Genomic DNA, 26,069 nt, shown 5'->3' with positions numbered 1-26,069 from the left:
GTTTCGCTTTCTTTCTCCCTCCTTCCTCTTGTTTCGCTCTCTTTCGCCCTCCTTCGTCTCGTTTCCCTCTCTTTCACCCTCCTTCATCTCGTTTCGCTCTCTTTCACCCTTCTTCCTCTCGTTTCGCTCTCTTTCACCCTCCTTCCTCTCGTTTCGCTCTCTTTCACCCTCCTTCATCTTGTTTCGCTCTCTTTCACCCTCCTTCGTCTCGTCCCAATCTCTTTCACCCTCCTTCGACTCCTTTCGCTCTCTTTCACCCTCCTTCGTCTCATTTCGCTCTCTTTCACCCTCCTTCATCTCCTTTCGCTCTCTTTCACCCTCCTTCGTCTCGTTTAGCTCTCTTTCACCTTCCTTCATCTCGTTTAGCTCTCTTTCACCCTCCTTCGTGGCGTTTCGCTCTCTTTGACCCTCCTTCGTCTCGTTTCGCTCTCTTTGACCCTCCTTCATCTCGTTTCGCTCTCTTTCACCCTCCTTCTTCTCGTTTCACTGTCTTTCACCCTCCTTCGTCTCGTTTCACTCTCTTTCACCTTTCTTCGTCTCGTTTCGCTCTCTTTCACCCTCCTTCCTCTCGTTTCGCTCTCTTTCGCCCTCCTTCATCTTGTTTCGGTCTCTTTCACCCTCCTTCCTCTCGTTTCGCTCTCTTTCACCCTCCTTCGTCTCGTTTCGCTTTCTTTCACCCTCCTTCCTCTTGTTTCACTCTCTTTCGCCCTCCTTCGTCTCGTTTCCCTCTCTTTCACCCTCCTTCATCTCGTTTCGCTCTCTTTCACCCTCCTTCCTCTCGTTTCGCTCTCTTTCACCCTCCTTCCTCTCGTTTCGCTCTCTTTCACCCTGCTTCGTCTTGTTTCGCTCTCTTTCACCCTCCTTCATCTCGTTTCGCTCTCTTTCACCCTCCACCGTCTCGTTTCGGTCTCTTTCACCCACCTTCGTCTCATTTCGCTCTCTTTCACCCTCCTTCATCTCCTTTCGCTCTCTTTCACCCTCCTTCGTCTCGTTTAGCTCTCTTTCACCTTCCTTCATCTTGTTTAACTCTCTTTCACCCACCTTCGTGGCGTTTCGCTCTCTTTCACCCTCCTTCGTCTCGTTTCGCTCTCTTTGACCCTCCTTCATCTCGTTTCGCTTTCTTTCACCCTCCTTCCTCTCGTTTCACTCTCTTTCGCCCTCCTTCGTCTCGTTTCCCTCTCTTTCACCCTCCTTCATCTCGTTTCGCTCTCTTTGACCCTCCTTCCTCTCGTTTCGCTCTCTTTCACCCTCCTTCCTCTCGTTTCGCTCTCTTTCACCCTCCTTCGTCTTGTTTCGCTCTCTTTCACCCTCCTTCATCTCGTTTCGCTCTCTTTCACCCTCCACCGTCTCGTTTCGCTCTCTTTCACCCTCCTTCGTCTCATTTCGCTCTCTTTCACCCTCCTTCATCTCCGTTCGCTCTCTTTCACCCTCCTTCGTCTCGTTTAGCTCTCTTTCACCTTCCTTCATCTTGTTTAACTCTCTTTCACCCTCCTTCGTGGCGTTTCGCTCTCTTTCACCCTCCTTCGTCTCGTTTCGCTCTCTTTGACCCTCCTTCATCTCGTATCGCTTTCTTTCACCCTCCTTCCTCTCGTTTCACTCTCTTTCGCCCTCCTTCGTCTCGTTTCCCTCTCTTTCACCCTCCTTCATCTCGTTTCGCTCTCTTTGACCCTCCTTCCTCTCGTTTCGCTCTCTTTCACCCTCCTTCGTCTCGTTTCTCTCTCTTTCACCCTCCTTTGTCTCGTTTCGCTCTCTTTCATCCTCCTTCCTCTCGTTTCGCTCTCTTTCACCCTCCATCGTCTTGTTTCGCTCTCTTTCACCCTCCTTCGTCTCGTTTCGCTCTCTTTCACCCTCCACCGTCTCGTTTCGCTCTCTTTTACCCTCTTTCGTCTTGATTCGTTCTCTTTGACCCTCCTTCGTCTCGTTTAGCTCTCTTTCATCCTCCTTCGTCTCGTTTCGCTCTGTTTCATACTCCTTCGTCTCGTTTCGCCCTCTTTCACCCTCCTTCGTCTAGTTTCGCTCTCTTTCACCCTCCTTCGTCTCGTCCCACTCTCTTTCACCCTCCTTCGACTCCTTTCGCTCTCTTTCACCCTCCTTCGTCTCATTTCGCTCTCTTTCACCCTCCTTCATCTCCTTTCACTCTCTTTCATCCTCCTTCGTCTCGTTTAGCTCTCTTTCACCTTCCTTCATCTCGTTTAGCTCTCTTTCACCCTCCTTCGTGGCGTTTCGCTCTCTTTCACCCTCCTTCGTCTCGTTTCGCTCTCTTTGACCCTCCTTCATCTCGTTTCGCTCTCTTTAACCCTCCTTCGTCTCATTTCGCTCTCTTTCACCCTCCTTCTTCTCGTTTCACTGTCTTTCACCCTCCTTCGTCTCGTTTCCCTCTCTTTCACCTTTCTTCGTCTCGTTTCGCTCTCTTTCACCCTCCTTCCTCTCGTTTCGCTCTCTTTCGCCCTCCTTCATCTTGTTTCGGTCTCTTTCACCCTCCTTCCTCTCGTTTCGCTCTCTTTCACCCTCCTTCGTCTCGTTTCGCTTTCTTTCACCCTCCTTCCTCTTGTTTCACTCTCTTTCGCCCTCCTTCGTCTCGTTTCCCTCTCTTTCACCCTCCTTCATCTCGTTTCGCTCTCTTTCACCCTCCTTCCTCTCGTTTCGCTCTCTTTCACCCTCCTTCCTCTCGTTTCGCTCTCTTTCACCCTCCTTCGTCTTGTTTCGCTCTCTTTCACCCTCCTTCATCTCGTTTCGCTCTCTTTCACCCTCCACTGTCTCGTTTCGGTCTCTTTCACCCTCCTTCGTCTCATTTCGCTCTCTTTCACCCTCCTTCATCTCCTTTCGCTCTCTTTCACCCTCCTTCGTCTCGTTTAGCTCTCTTTCACCTTCCTTCATCTTGTTTAACTCTCTTTCACCCTCCTTCGTGGCGTTTCGCTCTCTTTCACCCTCCTTCGTCTCGTTTCGCTCTCTTTGACCCTCCTTCATCTCGTTTCGCTTTCTTTCACCCTCCTTCCTCTCGTTTCACTCTCTTTCGCCCTCCTTCGTCTCGTTTCCCTCTCTTTCACCCTCCTTCATCTCGTTTCGCTCTCTTTGACCCTCCTTCCTCTCGTTTCGCTCTCTTTCACCCTCCTTCGTCTCGTTTCTCTCTCTTTCACCCTCCTTTGTCTCGTTTCGCTCTCTTTCATCCTCCTTCCTCTCGTTTCGCTCTCTTTCACCCTCCATCGTCTTGTTTCGCTCTCTTTCACCCTCCTTCGTCTCGTTTCGCTCTCTTTCACCCTCCACCGTCTCGTTTCGCTCTCTTTTACCCTCTTTCGTCTTGATTCGTTCTCTTTGACCCTCCTTCGTCTCGTTTAGCTCTCTTTCATCCTCCTTCGTCTCGTTTCGCTCTGTTTTATACTCCTTCGTCTCGTTTCGCCCTCTTTCACCCTCCTTCGTCTCGTTTCGCTCTCTTTCACCCTCCTTCGTCTTGTTTCGCTCTCTTTCACCCTCCTTCATCTCGTTTCGCTCTCTTTCACCCTCCACCGTCTCGTTTCGGTCTCTTTCACCCTGCTTCGTCTCATTTCGCTCTCCTTCACCCTCCTTCATCTCCTTTCGCTCTCTTTCACCCTCCTTCGTCTCGTTTAGCTCTCTTTCACCTTCCTTCATCTCGTTTAGCTCTCTTTCACCCTCCTTCGTAGCGTTTCGCTCTCTTTCACCCTCCTTCGTCTCGTTTCGCTCTCTTTGACCCTCCTTCATCTCGTTTCGCTCTCTTTCACCCTCCTTCGTCTCATTTCGCTCTCTTTCACCCTCCTTCTTCTCGTTTCACTCTCTTTCACCCTCCTTCGTCTCGTTTCGCTCTCTTTCACCTTTCTTCGTCTCGTTTCGCTCTCTTTCACCCTCCTTCGTCTCGTTTCGCTCTCTTTCACCCTCCTTCGTCTCGTTTCGCTCTCTTTCACCCTCCTTTGTCTCGTTTCGCTCGCTTTCACCCTCCTTCGTCTCGTTTCGCTCTCTTTCACCCTCCTTTGTCTCGTTTCGCTTTCTTTCTCCCTCCTTCCTCTTGTTTCGCTCTCTTTCGCCCTCCTTCGTCTCGTTTCCCTCTCTTTCACCCTCCTTCATCTCGTTTCGCTCTCTTTCACCCTTCTTCCTCTCGTTTCGCTCTCTTTCACCCTCCTTCCTCTCGTTTCGCTCTCTTTCACCCTCCTTCATCTTGTTTCGCTCTCTTTCACCCTCCTTCGTCTCGTCCCAATCTCTTTCACCCTCCTTCGACTCCTTTCGCTCTCTTTCACCCTCCTTCGTCTCATTTCGCTCTCTTTCACCCTCCTTCATCTCCTTTCGCTCTCTTTCACCCTCCTTCGTCTCGTTTAGCTCTCTTTCACCTTCCTTCATCTCGTTTAGCTCTCTTTCACCCTCCTTCGTGGCGTTTCGCTCTCTTTGACCCTCCTTCGTCTCGTTTCGCTCTCTTTGACCCTCCTTCATCTCGTTTCGCTCTCTTTCACCCTCCTTCTTCTCGTTTCACTGTCTTTCACCCTCCTTCGTCTCGTTTCACTCTCTTTCACCTTTCTTCGTCTCGTTTCGCTCTCTTTCACCCTCCTTCCTCTCGTTTCGCTCTCTTTCGCCCTCCTTCATCTTGTTTCGGTCTCTTTCACCCTCCTTCCTCTCGTTTCGCTCTCTTTCACCCTCCTTCGTCTCGTTTCGCTTTCTTTCACCCTCCTTCCTCTTGTTTCACTCTCTTTCGCCCTCCTTCGTCTCGTTTCCCTCTCTTTCACCCTCCTTCATCTCGTTTCGCTCTCTTTCACCCTCCTTCCTCTCGTTTCGCTCTCTTTCACCCTCCTTCCTCTCGTTTCGCTCTCTTTCACCCTGCTTCGTCTTGTTTCGCTCTCTTTCACCCTCCTTCATCTCGTTTCGCTCTCTTTCACCCTCCACCGTCTCGTTTCGGTCTCTTTCACCCACCTTCGTCTCATTTCGCTCTCTTTCACCCTCCTTCATCTCCTTTCGCTCTCTTTCACCCTCCTTCGTCTCGTTTAGCTCTCTTTCACCTTCCTTCATCTTGTTTAACTCTCTTTCACCCTCCTTCGTGGCGTTTCGCTCTCTTTCACCCTCCTTCGTCTTGTTTCGCTCTCTTTGACCCTCCTTCATCTCGTTTCGCTTTCTTTCACCCTCCTTCCTCTCGTTTCACTCTCTTTCGCCCTCCTTCGTCTCGTTTCCCTCTCTTTCACCCTCCTTCATCTCGTTTCGCTCTCTTTGACCCTCCTTCCTCTCGTTTCGCTCTCTTTCACCCTCCTTCCTCTCGTTTCGCTCTCTTTCACCCTCCTTCGTCTTGTTTCGCTCTCTTTCACCCTCCTTCATCTCGTTTCGCTCTCTTTCACCCTCCACCGTCTCGTTTCGCTCTCTTTCACCCTCCTTCGTCTCATTTCGCTCTCTTTCACCCTCCTTCATCTCCGTTCGCTCTCTTTCACCCTCCTTCGTCTCGTTTAGCTCTCTTTCACCTTCCTTCATCTTGTTTAACTCTCTTTCACCCTCCTTCGTGGCGTTTCGCTCTCTTTCACCCTCCTTCGTCTCGTTTCGCTCTCTTTGACCCTCCTTCATCTCGTATCGCTTTCTTTCACCCTCCTTCCTCTCGTTTCACTCTCTTTCGCCCTCCTTCGTCTCGTTTCCCTCTCTTTCACCCTCCTTCATCTCGTTTCGCTCTCTTTGACCCTCCTTCCTCTCGTTTCGCTCTCTTTCACCCTCCTTCGTCTCGTTTCTCTCTCTTTCACCCTCCTTTGTCTCGTTTCGCTCTCTTTCATCCTCCTTCCTCTCGTTTCGCTCTCTTTCACCCTCCATCGTCTTGTTTCGCTCTCTTTCACCCTCCTTCGTCTCGTTTCGCTCTCTTTCACCCTCCACCGTCTCGTTTCGCTCTCTTTTACCCTCTTTCGTCTTGATTCGTTCTCTTTGACCCTCCTTCGTCTCGTTTAGCTCTCTTTCATCCTCCTTCGTCTCGTTTCGCTCTGTTTCATACTCCTTCGTCTCGTTTCGCCCTCTTTCACCCTCCTTCGTCTAGTTTCGCTCTCTTTCACCCTCCTTTGTCTTGTTTCGCTCTCTTTCACCCTCCTTCATCTCGTTTCGCTCTCTTTCACCCTCCACCGTCTCGTTTCGGTCTCTTTCACCCTCCTTCGTCTCATTTCGCTCTCTTTCACCCTCCTTCATCTCCTTTCGCTCTCTTTCACCCTCCTTCGTCTCGTTTAGCTCTCTTTCACCTTCCTTCATCTCGTTTAGCTCTCTTTCACCCTCCTTCGTGGCGTTTCGCTCTCTTTCACCCTCCTTCGTCTCGTTTCGCTCTCTTTGACCCTCCTTCATCTCGTTTCGCTCTCTTTCACCCTCCTTCGTCTCATTTCGCTCTCTTTCACCCTCCTTCTTCTCGTTTCACTCTCTTTCACCCTCCTTCGTCTCGTTTCGCTCTCTTTCACCTTTCTTCGTCTCGTTTCGCTCTCTTTCACCCTCCTTCGTCTCGTTTCGCTCTCTTTCACCCTCCTTCGTCTCGTTTCGCTCTCTTTCACCCTCCTTTGTCTCGTTTCGCTCTCTTTCACCCTCCTTCGTCTCGTTTCGCTCTCTTTCACCCTCCTTTGTCTCGTTTCGCTTTCTTTCTCCCTCCTTCCTCTTGTTTCGCTCTCTTTCACCCTCCTTCGTCTCGTTTCCCTCTCTTTCACCCTCCTTCATCTCGGTTCGCTCTCTTTCACCCTCCTTCCTCTCGTTTCGCTCTCTTTCACCCTCCTTCCTCTCGTTTCGCTCTCTTTCACCCTCCTTCGTCTTGTTTCGCTCTCTTTCACCCTCCTTCGTCTCGCCCCACTCTCTTTCACCCTCCTTCGACTCCTTTCGCTCTCTTTCACCCTCCTTCGTCTCATTTCGCTCTCTTTCACCCTCCTTCATCTCCTTTCGCTCTCTTTCACCCTCCTTCGTCTCGTTTAGCTCTCTTTCACCTTCCTTCATCTCGTTTAGCTCTCTTTCACCCTCCTTCGTGGCGTTTCGCTCTCTTTCACCCTCCTTCGTCTCGTTTCGCTCTCTTTGACCCTCCTTCATCTCGTTTCGCTCTCTTTCACCCTCCTTCGTCTCATTTCGCTCTCTTTCACCCTCCTTCTTCTCGTTTCACTGTCTTTCACCCTCCTTCGTCTCGTTTCACTCTCTTTCACCTTTCTTCGTCTCGTTTCGCTCTCTTTCACCCTCCTTCCTCTCGTTTCGCTCTCTTTCGCCCTCCTTCATCTTGTTTCGGTCTCTTTCACCCTCCTTCCTCTCGTTTCGCTCTCTTTCACCCTCCTTCGTCTCGTTTCGCTTTCTTTCACCCTCCTTCCTCTTGTTTCACTCTCTTTCGCCCTCCTTCGTCTCGTTTCCCTCTCTTTCACCCTCCTTCAACTCGTTTCGCTCTCTTTCACCCTCCTTCCTCTCGTTTCGCTCTCTTTCACCCTCCTTCGTCTCGTTTCGCTCTCTTTCACCCTCCTTCGTCTTGTTTCGCTCTCTTTCACCCTCCTTCATCTCGTTTCGCTCTCTTTCACCCTCCACCGTCTCGTTTCGGTCTCTTTCACCCTCCTTCGTCTCATTTCGCTCTCTTTCACCCTCCTTCATCTCCTTTCGCTCTCTTTCACCCTCCTTCGTCTCGTTTAGCTCTCTTTCACCTTCCTTCATCTTGTTTAACACTCTTTCACCCTCCTTCGTGGCGTTTCGCTCTCTTTCACCCTCCTTCGTCTCGTTTCGCTCTCTTTGACCCTCCTTCATCTCGTTTCGCTTTCTTTCACCCTCCATCGTCTCGTTTCCCTCTCTTTCACCCTCCTTCATCTCGTTTCGCTCTCTTTGACCCTCCTTCCTCTCGTTTCGCTCTCTTTCACCCTCCTTCGTCTCGTTTCTCTCTCTTTCACCCTCCTTTGTCTCGTTTCGCTCTCTTTCATCCTCCTTCCTCTCGTTTCGCTCTCTTTCACCCTCCATCGTCTTGTTTCGCTCTCTTTCACCCTCCTTCGTCTCGTTTCGCTCTCTTTCACCCTCCACCGTCTCGTTTCGCTCTCTTTTACCCTCTTTCCTCTTGTTTCACTCTCTTTCGCCCTCCTTCGTCTCGTTTCCCTCTCTTTCACCCTCCTTCATCTCGTTTCGCTCTCTTTCACCCTCCTTCCTCTCGTTTCGCTCTCTTTCACCCTCCTTCCTCTCGTTTCGCTCTCTTTCACCCTGCTTCGTCTTGTTTCGCTCTCTTTCACCCTCCTTCATCTCGTTTCGCTCTCTTTCACCCTCCACCGTCTCGTTTCGGTCTCTTTCACCCTCCTTCGTCTCATTTCGCTCTCTTTCACCCTCCTTCATCTCCTTTCGCTCTCTTTCACCCTCCTTCGTCTCGTTTAGCTCTCTTTCACCTTCCTTCATCTTGTTTAACTCTCTTTCACCCTCCTTCGTGGCGTTTCGCTCTCTTTCACCCTCCTTCGTCTCGTTTCGCTCTCTTTGACCCTCCTTCATCTCGTTTCGCTTTCTTTCACCCTCCTTCCTCTCGTTTCACTCTCTTTCGCCCTCCTTCGTCTCGTTTCCCTCTCTTTCACCCTCCTTCATCTCGTTTCGCTCTCTTTGACCCTCCTTCCTCTCGTTTCGCTCTCTTTCACCCTCCTTCGTCTCGTTTCTCTCTCTTTCACCCTCCTTCTTCTCGTTTCACTGTCTTTCACCCTCCTTCGTCTCGTTTCGCTCTCTTTCACCTTTCTTCGTCTCGTTTCGCTCTCTTTCACCCTCCTTCGTCTCGTTTCGCTCTCTTTCGCCCTCCTTCATCTTGTTTCGGTCTCTTTCACCCTCCTTCCTCTCGTTTCGCTCTCTTTCACCCTCCTTCATCTCGTTTCGCTTTCTTTCACCCTCCTTCCTCTTGTTTCACTCTCTTTCGCCCTCCTTCGTCTCGTTTCCCTCTCTTTCACCCTCCTTCATCTCGTTTCGCTCTCTTTCACCCTCCTTCCTCTCGTTTCGCTCTCTTTCACCCTCCTTCCTCTCGTTTCGCTCTCTTTCACCCTCCTTCGTCTTGTTTCGCTCTCTTTCACCCTCCTTCATCTCGTTTCGCTCTCTTTCACCCTCCACCGTCTCGTTTCGCTCTCTTTCACCCTCCTTCGTCTCATTTCGCTCTCTTTCACCCTCCTTCATCTCCGTTCGCTCTCTTTCACCCTCCTTTGTCTCGTTTAGCTCTCTTTCACCTTCCTTCATCTTGTTTAACTCTCTTTCACCCTCCTTCGTGGCGTTTCGCTCTCTTTCACCCTCCTTCGTCTCGTTTCGCTCTCTTTGACCCTCCTTCATCTCGTATCGCTTTCTTTCACCCTCCTTCCTCTCGTTTCACTCTCTTTCGCCCTCCTTCGTCTCGTTTCCCTCTCTTTCACCCTCCTTCATCTCGTTTCGCTCTCTTTGACCCTCCTTCCTCTCGTTTCGCTCTCTTTCACCCTCCTTCGTCTCGTTTCTCTCTCTTTCACCCTCCTTTGTCTCGTTTCGCTCTCTTTCATCCTCCTTCCTCTCGTTTCGCTCTCTTTCACCCTCCATCGTCTTGTTTCGCTCTCTTTCACCCTCCTTCGTCTCGTTTCGCTCTCTTTCACCCTCCACCGTCTCGTTTCGCTCTCTTTTACCCTCTTTCGTCTTGATTCGTTCTCTTTGACCCTCCTTCGTCTCGTTTAGCTCTCTTTCATCCTCCTTCGTCTCGTTTCGCTCTGTTTCATACTCCTTCGTCTCGTTTCGCCCTCTTTCACCCTCCTTCGTCTAGTTTCGCTCTCTTTCACCCTCCTTCGTCTTGTTTCGCTCTCTTTCACCCTCCTTCATCTCGTTTCGCTCTCTTTCACCCTCCACCGTCTCGTTTCGGTCTCTTTCACCCTCCTTCGTCTCATTTCGCTCTCTTTCACCCTCCTTCATCTCCTTTCGCTCTCTTTCACCCTCCTTCGTCTCGTTTAGCTCTCTTTCACCTTCCTTCATCTCGTTTAGCTCTCTTTCACCCTCCTTCGTGGCGTTTCGCTCTCTTTCACCCTCCTTCGTCTCGTTTCGCTCTCTTTGACCCTCCTTCATCTCGTTTCGCTCTCTTTCACCCTCCTTCGTCTCATTTCGCTCTCTTTCACCCTCCTTCTTCTCGTTTCACTCTCTTTCACCCTCCTTCGTCTCGTTTCGCTCTCTTTCACCTTTCTTCGTCTCGTTTCGCTCTCTTTCACCCTCCTTCGTCTCGTTTCGCTCTCTTTCACCCTCCTTCGTCTCGTTTCGCTCTCTTTCACCCTCCTTTGTCTCGTTTCGCTCTCTTTCACCCTCCTTCGTCTCGTTTCGCTCTCTTTCACCCTCCTTTGTCTCGTTTCGCTTTCTTTCTCCCTCCTTCCTCTTGTTTCGCTCTCTTTCACCCTCCTTCGTCTCGTTTCCCTCTCTTTCACCCTCCTTCATCTCGGTTCGCTCTCTTTCACCCTCCTTCCTCTCGTTTCGCTCTCTTTCACCCTCCTTCCTCTCGTTTCGCTCTCTTTCACCCTCCTTCGTCTTGTTTCGCTCTCTTTCACCCTCCTTCGTCTCGTCCCACTCTCTTTCACCCTCCTTCGACTCCTTTCGCTCTCTTTCACCCTCCTTCGTCTCATTTCGCTCTCTTTCACCCTCCTTCATCTCCTTTCGCTCTCTTTCACCCTCCTTCGTCTCGTTTAGCTCTCTTTCACCTTCCTTCATCTCGTTTAGCTCTCTTTCACCCTCCTTCGTGGCGTTTCGCTCTCTTTCACCCTCCTTCGTCTCGTTTCGCTCTCTTTGACCCTCCTTCATCTCGTTTCGCTCTCTTTCACCCTCCTTCGTCTCATTTCGCTCTCTTTCACCCTCCTTCTTCTCGTTTCACTGTCTTTCACCCTCCTTCGTCTCGTTTCACTCTCTTTCACCTTTCTTCGTCTCGTTTCGCTCTCTTTCACCCTCCTTCCTCTCGTTTCGCTCTCTTTCGCCCTCCTTCATCTTGTTTCGGTCTCTTTCACCCTCCTTCCTCTCGTTTCGCTCTCTTTCACCCTCCTTCGTCTCGTTTCGCTTTCTTTCACCCTCCTTCCTCTTGTTTCACTCTCTTTCGCCCTCCTTCGTCTCGTTTCCCTCTCTTTCACCCTCCTTCAACTCGTTTCGCTCTCTTTCACCCTCCTTCCTCTCGTTTCGCTCTCTTTCACCCTCCTTCGTCTCGTTTCACTCTCTTTCACCCTCCTTCGTCTTGTTTCGCTCTCTTTCACCCTCCTTCATCTCGTTTCGCTCTCTTTCACCCTCCACCGTCTCGTTTCGGTCTCTTTCCCCCTCCTTCGTCTCATTTCGCTCTCTTTCACCCTCCTTCATCTCCTTTCGCTCTCTTTCACCCTCCTTCGTCTCGTTTAGCTCTCTTTCACCTTCCTTCATCTTGTTTAACTCTCTTTCACCCTCCTTCGTGGCGTTTCGCTCTCTTTCACCCTCCTTCGTCTCGTTTCGCTCTCTTTGACCCTCCTTCATCTCGTTTCGCTTTCTTTCACCCTCCTTCGTCTCGTTTCCCTCTCTTTCACCCTCCTTCATCTCGTTTCGCTCTCTTTGACCCTCCTTCCTCTCGTTTCGCTCTCTTTCACCCTCCTTCGTCTCGTTTCTCTCTCTTTCACCCTCCTTTGTCTCGTTTCGCTCTCTTTCATCCTCCTTCCTCTCGTTTCGCTCTCTTTCACCCTCCATCGTCTTGTTTCGCTCTCTTTCACCCTCCTTCGTCTCGTTTCGCTCTCTTTCACCCTCCACCGTCTCGTTTCGCTCTCTTTTACCCTCTTTCGTCTTGTTTCGTTCTCTTTGACCCTCCTTCGTCTCGTTTAGCTCTCTTTCATCCTCCTTCGTCTCGTTTCGCTCTGTTTCATTCTCCTTCGTCTCGTTTCGCCCTCTTTCACCCTCCTTCGTCTCGTTTCGCTCTCTTTCACCCTCCTTCATCTCGTTTGGCTCTCTTTCACCCTCCTTCCTCTCGTTTCGCTCTCTTTCGCCCTCCTTCATCTTGTTTCGGTCTCTTTCACCCTCCTTCCTCTCGTTTCGCTCTCTTTCACCCTCCTTCGTCTCGTTTCGCTTTCTTTCACCCTCCTTCCTCTTGTTTCACTCTCTTTCGCCCTCCTTCGTCTCGTTTCCCTCTCTTTCACCCTCCTTCATCTCGTTTCGCTCTCTTTCACCCTCCTTCCTCTCGTTTCGCTCTCTTTCACCCTCCTTCCTCTCGATTCGCTTTCTTTCACCCTCCTTCGTCTTGTTTCGCTCTCTTTCACCCTCCTTCATCTCGTTTCGCTCTCTTTCACCCTCCACCGTCTCGTTTCGGTCTCTTTCACCCTCCTTCGACTCCTTTCGCTCTCTTTCACCCTCCTTCGTCTCATTTCGCTCTCTTTCACCCTCCTTCATCTCCTTTCGCTCTCTTTCACCCTCCTTCGTCTCGTTTAGCTCTCTTTCACCTTCCTTCATCTCGTTTAGCTCTCTTTCACCCTCCTTCGTGGCGTTTCGCTCTCTTTCACCCTCCTTCGTCTCGTTTCGCTCTCTTTGACCCTCCTTCATCTCGTTTCGCTCTCTTTCACCCTCCTTCGTCTCATTTCGCTCTCTTTCACCCTCCTTCTTCTCGTTTCACTGTCTTTCACCCTCCTTCGTCTCGTTTCACTCTCTTTCACCTTTCTTCGTCTCGTTTCGCTCTCTTTCACCCTCCTTCCTCTCGTTTCGCTCTCTTTCGCCCTCCTTCATCTTGTTTCGGTCTCTTTCACCCTCCTTCCTCTCGTTTCGCTCTCTTTCACCCTCCTTCGTCTCGTTTCGCTTTCTTTCACCCTCCTTCCTCTTGTTTCACTCTCTTTCGCCCTCCTTCGTCTCGTTTCCCTCTCTTTCACCCTCCTTCAACTCGTTTCGCTCTCTTTCACCCTCCTTCCTCTCGTTTCGCTCTCTTTCACCCTCCTTCGTCTCGTTTCACTCTCTTTCACCCTCCTTCGTCTTGTTTCGCTCTCTTTCACCCTCCTTCATCTCGTTTCGCTCTCTTTCACCCTCCACCGTCTCGTTTCGGTCTCTTTCACCCTCCTTCGTCTCATTTCGCTCTCTTTCACCCTCCTTCATCTCCTTTCGCTCTCTTTCACCCTCCTTCGTCTCGTTTAGCTCTCTTTCACCTTCCTTCATCTTGTTTAACTCTCTTTCACCCTCCTTCGTGGCGTTTCGCTCTCTTTCACCCTCCTTCGTCTCGTTTCGCTCTCTTTGACCCTCCTTCATCTCGTTTCGCTTTCTTTCACCCTCCTTCGTCTCGTTTCCCTCTCTTTCACCCTCCTTCATCTCGTTTCGCTCTCTTTGACCCTCCTTCCTCTCGTTTCGCTCTCTTTCACCCTCCTTCGTCTCGTTTCTCTCTCTTTCACCCTCCTTTGTCTCGTTTCGCTCTCTTTCATCCTCCTTCCTCTCGTTTCGCTCTCTTTCACCCTCCATCGTCTTGTTTCGCTCTCTTTCACCCTCCTTCGTCTCGTTTCGCTCTCTTTCACCCTCCACCGTCTCGTTTCGCTCTCTTTTACCCTCTTTCGTCTTGTTTCGTTCTCTTTGACCCTCCTTCGTCTCGTTTAGCTCTCTTTCATCCTCCTTCGTCTCGTTTCGCTCTGTTTCATACTCCTTCGTCTCGTTTCGCCCTCTTTCACCCTCCTTCGTCTCGTTTCGCTCTCTTTCACCCTCCTTCATCTCGTTTGGCTCTCTTTCACCCTCCTTCCTCTCGTTTCGCTCTCTTTCGCCCTCCTTCATCTTGTTTCGGTCTCTTTCACCCTCCTTCCTCTCGTTTCGCTCTCTTTCACCCTCCTTCGTCTCGTTTCGCTTTCTTTCACCCTCCTTCCTCTTGTTTCACTCTCTTTCGCCCTCCTTCGTCTCGTTTCCCTCTCTTTCACCCTCCTTCATCTCGTTTCGCTCTCTTTCACCCTCCTTCCTCTCGTTTCGCTCTCTTTCACCCTCCTTCCTCTCGATTCGCTCTCTTTCACCCTCCTTCGTCTTGTTTCGCTCTCTTTCACCCTCCTTCATCTCGTTTCGCTCTCTTTCACCCTCCACCGTCTCGTTTCGGTCTCTTTCACCCTCCTTCGTCTCATTTCGCTCTCTTTCACCCTCCTTCATCTCCTTTCGCTCTCTTTCACCCTCCTTCGTCTCGTTTAGCTCTCTTTCACCTTCCTTCATCTCGTTTAGCTCTCTTTCACCCTCCTTCGTGGCGTTTCGCTCTCTTTCACCCTCCTTCGTCTCGTTTCGCTCTCTTTGACCCTCCTTCATCTCGTTTCGCTCTCTTTCACCCTCCTTCGTCTCATTTCGCTCTCTTTCACCCTCCTTCTCGTTTCACTCTCTTTCACCCTCCTTCGTCTCGTTTCGCTCTCTTTCACCTTTCTTCGTCTCGTTTCGCTCTCTTTCACCCTCCTTCATCTCGTTTCGCTCTCTTTCACCCTCCTTCGTGGCGTTTCGCTCTCTTTCACCCTCCTTCGTCTCGTTTCGCTCTCTTTGACCCTCCTTCATCTCGTTTCGCTCTCTTTCACCCTCCTTCATCTCATTTCGCTCTCTTTCACCCTCGTTCTTCTCGTTTCACTCTCTTTCACCCTCCTTCATCTCGTTTCGCTCTCTTTCACCTTTCTTCGTCTCGTTTCGCTCTCTTTCACCCTCCTTCCTCTCGTTTCGCTCTCTTTCGCCCTCCTTCATCTTGTTTCGGTCTCTTTCACCCTCCTTCCTCTCGTTTCGCTCTCTTTCACCCTCCTTCGTCTCGTTTCGCTTTCTTTCACCCTCCTTCCTCTTGTTTCACTCTCTTTCGCCCTCCTTCGTCTCGTTTCCCTCTCTTTCACCCTCCTTCGTCTCGTTTCGCTTTCTTTCACCCTCCTTCCTCTTGTTTCACTCTCTTTCGCCCTCCTTCGTCTCGTTTCCCTCTCTTTCACCCTCCTTCAACTCGTTTCGCTCTCTTTCACCCTCCTTCCTCTCGTTTCGCTCTCTTTCACCCTCCTTCGTCTCGTTTCACTCTCTTTCACCCTCCTTCGTCTTGTTTCGCTCTCTTTCACCCTCCTTCATCTCGTTTCGCTCTCTTTCACCCTCCACCGTCTCGTTTCGGTCTCTTTCACCCTCCTTCGTCTCATTTCGCTCTCTTTCACCCTCCTTCATCTCCTTTCGCTCTCTTTCACCCTCCTTCGTCTCGTTTAGCTCTCTTTCACCTTCCTTCATCTTGTTTAACTCTCTTTCACCCTCCTTCGTGGCGTTTCGCTCTCTTTCACCCTCCTTCGTCTCGTTTCGCTCTCTTTGACCCTCCTTCATCTCGTTTCGCTTTCTTTCACCCTCCTTCGTCTCGTTTCCCTCTCTTTCACCCTCCTTCATCTCGTTTCGCTCTCTTTGACCCTCCTTCCTCTCGTTTCGCTCTCTTTCACCCTCCTTCGTCTCGTTTCTCTCTCTTTCACCCTCCTTTGTCTCGTTTCGCTCTCTTTCATCCTCCTTCCTCTCGTTTCGCTCTCTTTCACCCTCCATCGTCTTGTTTCGCTCTCTTTCACCCTCCTTCGTCTCGTTTCGCTCTCTTTCACCCTCCACCGTCTCGTTTCGCTCTCTTTTACCCTCTTTCGTCTTGTTTCGTTCTCTTTGACCCTCCTTCGTCTCGTTTAGCTCTCTTTCATCCTCCTTCGTCTCGTTTCGCTCTGTTTCATACTCCTTCGTCTCGTTTCGCCCTCTTTCACCCTCCTTCGTCTCGTTTCGCTCTCTTTCACCCTCCTTCATCTCGTTTGGCTCTCTTTCACCCTCCTTCCTCTCGTTTCGCTCTCTTTCGCCCTCCTTCATCTTGTTTCGGTCTCTTTCACCCTCCTTCCTCTCGTTTCGCTCTCTTTCACCCTCCTTCGTCTCGTTTCGCTTTCTTTCACCCTCCTTCCTCTTGTTTCACTCTCTTTCGCCCTCCTTCGTCTCGTTTCCCTCTCTTTCACCCTCCTTCATCTCGTTTCGCTCTCTTTCACCCTCCTTCCTCTCGTTTCGCTCTCTTTCACCCTCCTTCCTCTCGATTCGCTCTCTTTCACCCTCCTTCGTCTTGTTTCGCTCTCTTTCACCCTCCTTCATCTCGTTTCGCTCTCTTTCACCCTCCACCGTCTCGTTTCGGTCTCTTTCACCCTCCTTCGTCTCATTTCGCTCTCTTTCACCCTCCTTCATCTCCTTTCGCTCTCTTTCACCCTCCTTCGTCTCGTTTAGCTCTCTTTCACCTTCCTTCATCTCGTTTAGCTCTCTTTCACCCTCCTTCGTGGCGTTTCGCTCTCTTTCACCCTCCTTCGTCTCGTTTCGCTCTCTTTGACCCTCCTTCATCTCGTTTCGCTCTCTTTCACCCTCCTTCGTCTCATTTCGCTCTCTTTCACCCTCCTTCTCGTTTCACTCTCTTTCACCCTCCTTCGTCTCGTTTCGCTCTCTTTCACCTTTCTTCGTCTCGTTTCGCTCTCTTTCACCCTCCTTCATCTCGTTTCGCTCTCTTTCACCCTCCTTCGTGGCGTTTCGCTCTCTTTCACCCTCCTTCGTCTCGTTTCGCTCTCTTTGACCCTCCTTCATCTCGTTTCGCTCTCTTTCACCCTCCTTCATCTCATTTCGCTCTCTTTCACCCTCGTTCTTCTCGTTTCACTCTCTTTCACCCTCCTTCATCTCGTTTCGCTCTCTTTCACCTTTCTTCGTCTCGTTTCGCTCTCTTTCACCCTCCTTCCTCTCGTTTCGCTCTCTTTCGCCCTCCTTCATCTTGTTTCGGTCTCTTTCACCCTCCTTCCTCTCGTTTCGCTCTCTTTCACCCTCCTTCGTCTCGTTTCGCTTTCTTTCACCCTCCTTCCTCTTGTTTCACTCTCTTTCGCCCTCCTTCGTCTCGTTTCCCTCTCTTTCACCCTCCTTCATCTCGTTTCGCTCTCTTTCACCCTCCTTCCTCTCGTTTCGCTCTCTTTCACCCTCCTTCCTCTCGTTTCGCTCTCTTTCACCCTCCTTCGTCTTGTTTCGCTCTCTTTCACCCTCCTTCATCTCGTTTCGCTCTCTTTCACCCTCCACCGTCTCGTTTCGGTCTCTTTCACCCTCCTTCGTCTCATTTCGCTCTCTTTCACCCTCCTTCATCTCCTTTCGCTCTCTTTCACCCTCCTTCGTCTCGTTTAGCTCTCTTTCACCTTCCTTCATCTTGTTTAACTCTCTTTCACCCTCCTTCGTGGCGTTTCGCTCTCTTTCACCCTCCTTCGTCTCGTTTCGCTCTCTTTGACCCTCCTTCATCTCGTTTCGCTTTCTTTCACCCTCCTTCCTCTCGTTTCACTCTCTTTCGCCCTCCTTCGTCTCGTTTCCCTCTCTTTCACCCTCCTTCATCTCGTTTCGCTCTCTTTGACCCTCCTTCCTCTCGTTTCGCTCTCTTTCACCCTCCTTCGACTCGTTTCTCTCTCTTTCACCCTCCTTTGTCTCGTTTCGCTCTCTTTCATCCTCCTTCCTCTCGTTTCGCTCTCTTTGACCCTCCTTCCTCTCGTTTCGCTCTCTTTCACCCTCCTTCGTCTCGTTTCTCTCTCTTTCACCCTCCTTTGTCTCGTTTCGCTCTCTTTCATCCTCCTTCCTCTCGTTTCGCTCTCTTTCACCCTCCATCGTCTTGTTTCGCTCTCTTTCACCCTCCTTCGTCTCGTTTCGCTCTCTTTCACCCTCCACCGTCTCGTTTCGCTCTCTTTTACCCTCTTTCGTCTTGTTTCGTTCTCTTTGACCCTCCTTCGTCTCGTTTAGCTCTCTTTCATCCTCCTTCGTCTCGTTTCGCTCTGTTTCATACTCCTTCGTCTCGTTTCGCCCTCTTTCACCCTCCTTCGTCTCGTTTCGCTCTCTTTCACCCTCCTTCATCTCGTTTGGCTCTCTTTCACCCTCCTTCCTCTCGTTTCGCTCTCTTTCGCCCTCCTTCATCTTGTTTCGGTCTCTTTCACCCTCCTTCCTCTCGTTTCGCTCTCTTTCACCCTCCTTCGTCTCGTTTCGCTTTCTTTCACCCTCCTTCCTCTTGTTTCACTCTCTTTCGCCCTCCTTCGTCTCGTTTCCCTCTCTTTCACCCTCCTTCATCTCGTTTCGCTCTCTTTCACCCTCCTTCCTCTCGTTTCGCTCTCTTTCACCCTCCTTCCTCTCGATTCGCTTTCTTTCACCCTCCTTCGTCTTGTTTCGCTCTCTTTCACCCTCCTTCATCTCGTTTCGCTCTCTTTCACCCTCCACCGTCTCGTTTCGGTCTCTTTCACCCTCCTTCGACTCCTTTCGCTCTCTTTCACCCTCCTTCGTCTCATTTCGCTCTCTTTCACCCTCCTTCATCTCCTTTCGCTCTCTTTCACCCTCCTTCGTCTCGTTTAGCTCTCTTTCACCTTCCTTCATCTCGTTTAGCTCTCTTTCACCCTCCTTCGTGGCGTTTCGCTCTCTTTCACCCTCCTTCGTCTCGTTTCGCTCTCTTTGACCCTCCTTCATCTCGTTTCGCTCTCTTTCACCCTCCTTCGTCTCATTTCGCTCTCTTTCACCCTCCTTCTTCTCGTTTCACTGTCTTTCACCCTCCTTCGTCTCGTTTCACTCTCTTTCACCTTTCTTCGTCTCGTTTCGCTCTCTTTCACCCTCCTTCCTCTCGTTTCGCTCTCTTTCGCCCTCCTTCATCTTGTTTCGGTCTCTTTCACCCTCCTTCCTCTCGTTTCGCTCTCTTTCACCCTCCTTCGTCTCGTTTCGCTTTCTTTCACCCTCCTTCCTCTTGTTTCACTCTCTTTCGCCCTCCTTCGTCTCGTTTCCCTCTCTTTCACCCTCCTTCAACTCGTTTCGCTCTCTTTCACCCTCCTTCCTCTCGTTTCGCTCTCTTTCACCCTCCTTCGTCTCGTTTCACTCTCTTTCACCCTCCTTCGTCTTGTTTCGCTCTCTTTCACCCTCCTTCATCTCGTTTCGCTCTCTTTCACCCTCCACCGTCTCGTTTCGGTCTCTTTCACCCTCCTTCGTCTCATTTCGCTCTCTTTCACCCTCCTTCATCTCCATTCGCTCTCTTTCACCCTCCTTCGTCTCGTTTAGCTCTCTTTCACCTTCCTTCATCTTGTTTAACTCTCTTTCACCCTCCTTCGTGGCGTTTCGCTCTCTTTCACCCTCCTTCGTCTCGTTTCGCTCTCTTTGACCCTCCTTCATCTCGTTTCGCTTTCTTTCACCCTCCTTCGTCTCGTTTCCCTCTCTTTCACCCTCCTTCATCTCGTTTCGCTCTCTTTGACCCTCCTTCCTCTCGTTTCGCTCTCTTTCACCCTCCTTCGTCTCGTTTCTCTCTCTTTCACCCTCCTTTGTCTCGTTTCGCTCTCTTTCATCCTCCTTTCTCTCGTTTCGCTCTCTTTCACCCTCCATCGTCTTGTTTCGCTCTCTTTCACCCTCCTTCGTCTCGTTTCGCTCTCTTTCACCCTCCACCGTCTCGTTTCGCTCTCTTTTACCCTCTTTCGTCTTGTTTCGTTCTCTTTGACCCTCCTTCGTCTCGTTTAGCTCTCTTTCATCCTCCTTCGTCTCGTTTCGCTCTGTTTCATACTCCTTCGTCTCGTTTCGCCCTCTTTCACCCTCCTTCGTCTCGTTTCGCTCTCTTTCACCCTCCTTCATCTCGTTTGGCTCTCTTTCACCCTCCTTCCTCTCGTTTCGCTCTCTTTCGCCCTCCTTCATCTTGTTTCGGTCTCTTTCACCCTCCTTCCTCTCGTTTCGCTCTCTTTCACCCTCCTTCGTCTCGTTTCGCTTTCTTTCACCCTCCTTCCTCTTGTTTCACTCTCTTTCGCCCTCCTTCGTCTCGTTTCCCTCTCTTTCACCCTCCTTCATCTCGTTTCGCTCTCTTTCACCCTCCTTCCTCTCGTTTCGCTCTCTTTCACCCTCCTTCCTCTCGATTCGCTCTCTTTCACCCTCCTTCGTCTTGTTTCGCTCTCTTTCACCCTCCTTCATCTCGTTTCGCTCTCTTTCACCCTCCACCGTCTCGTTTCGGTCTCTTTCACCCTCCTTCGTCTCATTTCGCTCTCTTTCACCCTCCTTCATCTCCTTTCGCTCTCTTTCACCCTCCTTCGTCTCGTTTAGCTCTCTTTCACCTTCCTTCATCTCGTTTAGCTCTCTTTCACCCTCCTTCGTGGCGTTTCGCTCTCTTTCACCCTCCTTCGTCTCGTTTCGCTCTCTTTGACCCTCCTTCATCTCGTTTCGCTCTCTTTCACCCTCCTTCGTCTCATTTCGCTCTCTTTCACCCTCCTTCTCGTTTCACTCTCTTTCACCCTCCTTCGTCTCGTTTCGCTCTCTTTCACCTTTCTTCGTCTCGTTTCGCTCTCTTTCACCCTCCTTCATCTCGTTTCGCTCTCTTTCACCCTCCTTCGTGGCGTTTCGCTCTCTTTCACCCTCCTTCGTCTCGTTTCGCTCTCTTTGACCCTCCTTCATCTCGTTTCGCTCTCTTTCACCCTCCTTCATCTCATTTCGCTCTCTTTCACCCTCGTTCTTCTCGTTTCACTCTCTTTCACCCTCCTTCGTCTCGTTTCGCTCTCTTTCACCTTTCTTCGTCTCGTTTCGCTCTCTTTCACCCTCCTTCCTCTCGTTTCGCTCTCTTTCGCCCTCCTTCATCTTGTTTCGGTCTCTTTCACCCTCCTTCCTCTCGTTTCGCTCTCTTTCACCCTCCTTCGTCTCGTTTCGCTTTCTTTCACCCTCCTTCCTCTTGTTTCACTCTCTTTCGCCCTCCTTCGTCTCGTTTCCCTCTCTTTCACCCTCCTTCATCTCGTTTCGCTCTCTTTCACCCTCCTTCCTCTCGTTTTGCTCTCTTTCACCCTCCTTCCTCTCGTTTCGCTCTCTTTCACCCTCCTTCGTCTTGTTTCGCTCTCTTTCACCCTCCTTCATCTCGTTTCGCTCTCTTTCACCCTCCACCGTCTCGTTTCGGTCTCTTTCACCCTCCTTCGTCTCATTTCGCTCTCTTTCACCCTCCTTCATCTCCTTTCGCTCTCTTTCACCCTCCTTCGTCTCGTTTAGCTCTCTTTCACCTTCCTTCATCTTGTTTAACTCTCTTTCACCCTCCTTCGTGGCGTTTCGCTCTCTTTCACCCTCCTTCGTCTCGTTTCGCTCTCTTTGACCCTCCTTCATCTCGTTTCGCTTTCTTTCACCCTCCTTCCTCTCGTTTCACTCTCTTTCGCCCTCCTTCGTCTCGTTTCCCTCTCTTTCACCCTCCTTCATCTCGTTTCGCTCTCTTTGACCCTCCTTCCTCTCGTTTCGCTCTCTTTCACCCTCCTTCGACTCGTTTCTCTCTCTTTCACCCTCCTTTGTCTCGTTTCGCTCTCTTTCATCCTCCTTCCTCTCGTTTCGCTCTCTTTCACCCTCCATCGTCTTGTTTCGCTCTCTTTCACCCTCCTTCGTCTCGTTTCGCTCTCTTTCACCCTCCACCGTCTCGTTTCGCTCTCTTTTACCCTCTTTCGTCTTGTTTCGTTCTCTTTGACCCTCCTTCGTCTCGTTTAGCTCTCTTTCATCCTCCTTCGTCTCGTTTCGCTCTGTTTCATACTCCTTCGTCTCGTTTCGCCCTCTTTCACCCTCCTTCGTCTCGTTTCGCTCTCTTTTACCCTCCTTCATCTCGTTTGGCTCTCTTTCACCCTCCTTCCTCTCGTTTCGCTCTCTTTCGCCCTCCTTCATCTTGTTTCGGTCTCTTTCACCCTCCTTCCTCTTGTTTCGCTCTCTTTCACCCTCCTTCGTCTCGTTTCGCTTTCTTTCACCCTCCTTCCTCTTGTTTCACTCTCTTTCGCCCTCCTTCGCCTCGTTTCCCTCTCTTTCACCCTCCTTCATCTCGTTTCGCTCTCTTTCACCCTCCTTCCTCTCGTTTCGCTCTCTTTCACCCTCCTTCCTCTCGATTCGCTCTCTTTCACCCTCCTTCGTCTTGTTTCGCTCTCTTTCACCCTCCTTCATCTCGTTTCGCTCTCTTTCACCCTCCACCGTCTCGTTTCGGTCTCTTTCACCCTCCTTCGTCTCATTTCGCTCTCTTTCACCCTCCTTCATCTCCTTTTGCTCTCTTTCACCCTCCTTCGTCTCGTTTAGCTCTCTTTCACCTTCCTTCATCTCGTTTAGCTCTCTTTCACCCTCCTTCGTGGCGTTTCGCTCTCTTTCACCCTCCTTCGTCTCGTTTCGCTCTCTTTGACCCTCCTTCATCTCGTTTCGCTCTCTTTCACCCTCCTTCGTCTCATTTCGCTCTCTTTCACCCTCCTTCTTCTCGTTTCACTCTCTTTCACCCTCCTTCGTCTCGTTTCGCTCTCTTTCACCTTTCTTCGTCTCGTTTCGCTCTCTTTCACCCTCCTTCGTCTCGTTTCGCTCTCTTTCACCCTCCTTCGTCTCGTTTCGCTCTCTTTCACCCTCCTTTGTCTCGTTTCGCTCTCTTTCACCCTCCTTCGTTTCGTTTCGCTCTCTTTCACCCTCCTTTGTCTCGTTTCGCTTTCTTTCTCCCTCCTTCCTCTTGTTTCGCTCTCTTTCGCCCTCCTTCGTCTCGTTTCCCTCTCTTTCACCCTCCTTCATCTCGTTTCGCTCTCTTTCACCCTCCTTCCTCTCGTTTCGCTCTCTTTCACCCTCCTTCCTCTCGTTTCGCTCTCTTTCACCCTCCTTCGTCTTGTTTCGCTCTCTTTCACCCTCCTTCGTCTCGTCCCACTCTCTTTCACCCTCCTTCGACTCATTTCGCTCTCTTTCACCCTCCTTCTTCTCCTTTCGCTCTCTTTCACCCTCCTTCGTCTCGTTTAGCTCTCTTTCACCTTCCTTCATCTCGTTTAGCTCTCTTTCACCCTCCTTCGTGGCGTTTCGCTCTCTTTCACCCTCCTTCGTCTCGTTTCTCTCTCTTTGACCCTCCTTCATCTCGTTTCGCTCTCTTTCACCCTCCTTCGTCTCATTTCGCTCTCTTTCACCCTCCTTCTTCTCGTTTCACTGTCTTTCACCCTCCTTCGTCTCGTTTCGCTCTCTTTCACCTTTCTTCGTCTCGTTTCGCTCTCTTTCACCCTCCTTCCTCTCGTTTCACTCTCTTTCGCCCTTCTTCATCTTGTTTCGGTCTCTTTCACCCTCCTTCCTCTCGTTTCGCTCTCTTTCACCCTCCTTCGTCTCGTTTCGCTTTCTTTCACCCTCGTTCCTCTTGTTTCACTCTCTTTCGCCCTCCTTCGTCTCGTTTCCCTCTCTTTCACCCTCCTTCATCTCGTTTCGCTCTCTTTCACCCTCCTTCTTCTCGTTTCACTCTCTTTCACCCTCCTTCGTCTCGTTTCCCTCTCTTTCACCTTTCTTCGTCTCGTTTCGCTCTCTTTCACCCTCCTTCGTCTCGTTTCGCTCTCTTTCACCCTCCTTCGTCTCGTTTCGCTCTCTTTCACCCTCCTTTGTCTCGTTTCGCTCTCTTTCACCCTCCTTCGTCTCGTTTCGCTCTCTTTCACCCTCCTTTGTCTCGTTTCGCTTTCTTTCTCCCTCCTTCCTCTTGTTTCGCTCTCTTTCGCCCTCCTTCGTCTCGTTTCCCTCTCTTTCACCCTCCTTCATCTCGTTTCGCTCTCTTTCACCCTCCTTCCTCTCGTTTCGCTCTCTTTCACCCTCCTTCCTCTCGTTTCGCTCTCTTTCACCCTCCTTCGTCTTGTTTCGCTCTCTTTCACCCTCCTTCGTCTCGTCCCACTCTCTTTCACCCTTCTTCGACTCATTTCGCTCTCTTTCACCCTCCTTCTTCTCCTTTCGCTCTCTTTCACCCTCCTTCGTCTCGTTTAGCTCTCTTTCACCTTCCTTCATCTCGTTTAGCTCTCTTTCACCCTCCTTCGTGGCGTTTCGCTCTCTTTCACCCTCCTTCGTCTCGTTTCGCTCTCTTTGACCCTCCTTCATCTCGTTTCGCTCTCTTTCACCCTCCTTCGTCTCATTTCGCTCTCTTTCACCCTCCTTCTTCTCGTTTCACTCTCTTTCACCCTCCTTCGTCTCGTTTCGCTCTCTTTCACCTTTCTTCGTCTCGTTTCGCTCTCTTTCACCCTCCTTCGTCTCGTTTCGCTCTCTTTCACCCTCCTTCATCTCGTTTCGCTCTCTTTCACCCTCCTTTGTCTCGTTTCGCTCTCTTTCACCCTCCTTCGTCTCGTTTCGCTCTCTTTCACCCTCCTTTGTCTCGTTTCGCTTTCTTTCTCCCTCCTTCCTCTTGTTTCGCTCTCTTTCGCCCTCCTTCGTCTCGTTTCCCTCTCTTTCACCCTCCTTCATCTCGTTTCGCTCTCTTTCACCCTCCTTCCTCTCGTTTCGCTCTCTTTCACCCTCCTTCCTCTCGTTTTGCTCTCTTTCACCCTCCTTCGTCTTGTTTCGCTCTCTTTAACCCTCCTTCGTCTCGTCCCACTCTCTTTCACCCTCCTTCGACTCATTTCGCTCTCTTTCACCCTCCTTCTTCTCCTTTCGCTCTCTTTCACCCTCCTTCGTCTCGTTTAGCTCTCTTTCACCTTCCTTCATCTCGTTTAGCTCTCTTTCACCCTCCTTCGTGGCGTTTCGCTCTCTTTCACCCTCCTTCGTCTCGTTTCTCTCTCTTTGACCCTCCTTCATCTCGTTTCGCTCTCTTTCACCCTCCTTCGTCTCATTTCGCTCTCTTTCACCCTCCTTCTTCTCGTTTCACTGTCTTTCACCCTCCTTCGTCTCGTTTCGCTCTCTTTCACCTTTCTTCGTCTCGTTTCGCTCTCTTTCACCCTCCTTCCTCTCGTTTCACTCTCTTTCGCCCTTCTTCATCTTGTTTCGGTCTCTTTCACCCTCCTTCCTCTCGTTTCGCTCTCTTTCACCCTCCTTCGTCTCGTTTCGCTTTCTTTCACCCTCGTTCCTCTTGTTTCACTCTCTTTCGCCCTCCTTCGTCTCGTTTCCCTCTCTTTCACCCTCCTTCATCTCGTTTCGCTCTCTTTCACCCTCCTTCTTCTCGTTTCACTCTCTTTCACCCTCCTTCGTCTCGTTTCCCTCTCTTTCACCTTTCTTCGTCTCGTTTCGCTCTCTTTCACCCTCCTTCGTCTCGTTTCGCTCTCTTTCACCCTCCTTCGTCTCGTTTCGCTCTCTTTCACCCTCCTTTGTCTCGTTTCGCTCTCATTCACCCTCCTTCGTCTCGTTTCGCTCTCTTTCACCCTCCTTTGTCTCGTTTCGCTTTCTTTCTCCCTCCTTCCTCTTGTTTCGCTCTCTTTCGCCCTCCTTCGTCTCGTTTCCCTCTCTTTCACCCTCCTTCATCTCGTTTCGCTCTCTTTCACCCTCCTTCCTCTCGTTTCGCTCTCTTTCACCCTCCTTCCTCTCGTTTCGCTCTCTTTCACCCTCCTTCGTCTTGTTTCGCTCTCTTTCACCCTCCTTCGTCTCGTCCCACTCTCTTTCACCCTTCTTCGACTCATTTCGCTCTCTTTCACCCTCCTTCTTCTCCTTTCGCTCTCTTTCACCCTCCTTCGTCTCGTTTAGCTCTCTTTCACCTTCCTTCATCTCGTTTAGCTCTCTTTCACCCTCCTTCGTGGCGTTTCGCTCTCTTTCACCCTCCTTCGTCTCGTTTCGCTCTCTTTGACCCTCCTTCATCTCGTTTCGCTCTCTTTCACCCTCCTTCGTCTCATTTCGCTCTCTTTCACCCTCCTTCTTCTCGTTTCACTGTCTTTCACCCTCCTTCGTCTCGTTTCGCTCTCTTTCACCTTTCTTCGTCTCGTTTCGCTCTCTTTCACCCTCCTTCCTCTCGTTTCACTCTCTTTCGCCCTCCTTCATCTTGTTTCGGTCTCTTTCACCCTCCTTCCTCTCGTTTCGCTCTCTTTCACCCTCCTTCGTCTCGTTTCGCTTTCTTTCACCCTCCTTCCTCTTGTTTCACTCTCTTTCGCCCTCCTTCGTCTCGTTTCCCTCTCTTTCACCCTCCTTCATCTCGTTTCGCTCTCTTTCACCCTCCTTCCTCTCGTTTCGCTCTCTTTCACCCTCCTTCGTCTTGTTTCGCTCTCTTTCACCCTCCTTCATCTCGTTTCGCTCTCTTTCACCCTCCACCGTCTCGTTTCGGTCTCTTTCACCCTCCTTCGTCTCATTTCGCTCTCTTTCACCCTCCTTCATCTCCATTCGCTCTCTTTCACCCTCCTTCGTCTCGTTTAGCTCTCTTTCACCTTCCTTCATCTTGTTTAACTCTCTTTCACCCTCCTTCGTGGCGTTGCGCTCTCTTTCACCCTCCTTCGTCTCGTTTCGCTCTCTTTGACCCTCCTTCATCTCGTTTCGCTTTCTTTCACCCTCCTTCCTCTCGTTTCACT

This window comes from Scyliorhinus torazame, chromosome 24 (assembly GCF_047496885.1).
Source record: "Scyliorhinus torazame isolate Kashiwa2021f chromosome 24, sScyTor2.1, whole genome shotgun sequence".
Taxonomy (NCBI): Eukaryota; Metazoa; Chordata; class Chondrichthyes; order Carcharhiniformes; family Scyliorhinidae; genus Scyliorhinus; species Scyliorhinus torazame.
This window is presented reverse-complemented; position numbering follows the sequence as displayed.